At 40.8% G+C, this 2841-nt stretch overlaps 1 non-coding gene across 1 annotated transcript; it reads right to left on the bottom strand.

The window, feature by feature from the left end:
- Positions 1-2164: 2164 nt before the first annotated feature.
- On the bottom strand, positions 2165-2246 carry TRNAS-GCU. The gene has a single exon. It is a non-coding gene; the product is annotated as a tRNA-Ser (tRNA).
- Positions 2247-2841: the final 595 nt, after the last annotated feature.

Raw genomic sequence — 2841 nt, 5'->3', positions numbered from 1 at the left:
TTAAGTGGAGAGCAAATGTTTTGAGAATGATGAGGGCAATGAATGTACAAATGTACTTTGCACAATTGATGTATGTATGGATTGTGATAAGAGTTGTATGAGCCCCCAATAAAATGATATTTTTTTAAAAAGAACGAAAAGAAAACAAATCACTGGTTCTTCCCACACTAGGAAAGGAGGTCATGCCGAGCAGGCACACCCGGAGGCAGGGATGGGGGGCTATAGAAAGAACCTGTTGACCACACTGAGTTCTCTAGTCAGACTATCTCTACTTATGACATTTGGGTGTCATGTCCTATAGTGTAAATATAAGGGAAAATGGGAAAGTATGCTGGACTGAAAGTGGGTGAACATTGTCCATTCAATTGGAGGCACTTTGAAAAGACTTATTGAAATAAATAATCATTTTGAAAGGTTGGAGATGGAGGCGCAGAACAGAGATGGAATTTAGCCAGGAATGTGAAGTTGAGAAAGATTTTACTGAGGCAGGGAAAGAACTCGGGAGAGGGAAGGGAGAGCAGGGAAAGGGGCGGGGGCATCTTGAGCCCTGGGGCGGGTTCCCTGGACCCAACAAGTTAGGTCAGGGAAGTCGCACCTGGTACTGGGGCTGTGGGACATATATAGGGTATGAGCTTAAAGGCCTATGGGCCGGTAAGAGGAAGAGAGGTTCTTTGTGCTGAGATTGCAAGTGTCGGGAAGGTGAAATCCTGTCAGTAAATCATGTTGTTCTTAGGAAACAATGCTAGGGCGCGGGGAGTGGGGCGGGGTGGGGGAGCTGTGTTCTGTCCAGGGAGGTAAGCTCTGTGAAATGCTGAAGGCAGGTGCTTTGAAATTCAGCCAGGTCATTTGTTTTCTGGAGAAGCGGGTACAAGGGGCTGCCTTGGTCAGGCCCTGGCCCAAACACATTTCATTTTAGCTTACAAAGGGGATATGATACAATCATAGTACATATTTAATGTACTAATTATTATTTGATATTATATTGTGTACATTGTCCCACCACAACAAATACTCTTAGGAAATATGATTTGAAAGCTGCATATGTTCTATTTGAATGCAGGGCACTTATAAACCATAAGCTTCATATTTGTTCTGTGTTCTCAGCAGTAAAAACATTTGTACATTTGCTACATTACACTGAAAGTCACGTTTTATTTGTACATTCCTACATTTTGGGGTTTTGCCTTTTCCCAAATATTTTCCCTTATTAATGTTGAGGTGACAACATTGAAACAGAGATGAGAGATTTAAAAGAAAACATACACACATGGTATCCAATGTTAAAAATATTGAATTGATCATTGAAATATAATTTCATCACAGAATATGCTTATGTTTTTGAAACACTCACTTAAATGTCTAAGACAAGAGGGTAATGATTCATAGAACTTACCTTTAGGGGTGGAGATTCAAGGGAACAGGAAGTGTTTTACCAGAGTGAATTTTGGTAAAAGACTTTTGGGTGATCTTTGTATTATTCTTATTTTTACAAAGTTTCTGTATGTTTAAAATGATTTCCAAGTTAAAAGTTAAAAAACCTTTTCATGAACGTTTGAAAAAGCAAAATGACTAGAAAAATGAACGCTGAAGTTGCCATCAATCCGCTTCAAATAATTAGGGATATTTTGTTTATATTGATTCCTCTATTGCTTTCTGCTAACCAACTAGGAGCTAAGCAAATCCAAGATAAGATATTGTGTTTTTTTTAAAAAAAAACTCATATATTATTTTATAGGTCAATATTTTAGTATGTATGCCTAACGATGAAGACAAAAGAGCTCCAAGCATGAGGAAATGCGAGGAAGAAAATACGAAAACTCTTGTCAATCGTTCAGAGAAGGAGAGGGGTAGCCAAGGTCTGGCCAAACAAAGCCTTTGACTCTTTGTAGCTTTGGAGTTCTACGCACACTATGACCGGGGAGGGACTGAGCCAAAGGAACATCTCTAGGTCGAGGTACCCAGTATATAGTTCCTGTGCTGGAGTGGCAAGACATACGAATAAATAGCAATTTTTCACTCGGAGTAGAATGGTAGATAGCAATTCCACTTAGTCGGACATGCAAGAACACTGGGACACCGGGGTGGAAGAAGAAACTACAAGTAGGACGAATGAGAGAATAGAAAAAGTGATTGCATCTGCCCCCTAGAGGTAAGGTACTAATACCGACGAGGATGGGATTCGAACCCACGCGTGCAGAGCACAATGGATTAGCAGTCCATCGCCTTAACCACTCGGCCACCTCGTCCCACAAAGAGTACTCCCTTAAAAGATTACTTTTAGGAACATTTTAAAAATCTTAGAGTCGGGTGACAAACTGTTACACTTGGATTGCTTAACCAAAAAGCTTAGGGGTACAAACTCAGCCTGGTCACTTGCTTCCAGAAGATTAAGGTGCAACTTTACTCTGTGATACATGGATTCCCTGTGGTTCATGTCCACTCGAGGGCAGCGCGCTTGCTTTGTTCTTTTCTATTTCGGCTCGTCAAAATATGTTCATCTTCGAGAATCTTCCTCCAGCGAACCCTTCACTTTGAGTCTAACCTGCTCATTCTTCCTCCAACTGGACGATCATTGTCCCTCAGTACTCACTGTTTACCTGCATCTGAACATAAGATTTACTCTAAGCTATTATTGTATAGCATATATAAGGAAACCACTTTGATTCCACGGGGAAAAAATCAAATGGTTCGAGGAAGCTAGGTACAATGAAACTCATAAAGACAAGAGGAGAGGGGAATTTAAACCAACCACTGGCTAATCTGACAGAACCATGTCTTTCTTCCCTTTACCAAAAATCACCTGATAGCAGGCTATCTATGGCTTGGCTGCTCCAGATGTAG

This window comes from Echinops telfairi, unplaced genomic scaffold (genome assembly GCF_000313985.2).
Source record: "Echinops telfairi isolate 266 unplaced genomic scaffold, ASM31398v2 ScPeMD7_5868;HRSCAF=6743_0, whole genome shotgun sequence".
Lineage (NCBI taxonomy): Eukaryota > Metazoa > Chordata > Mammalia > Afrosoricida > Tenrecidae > Echinops > Echinops telfairi.
Note: the sequence above shows the minus strand (reverse complement) of the source record. Positions and strands in the feature narration are given on the sequence as shown.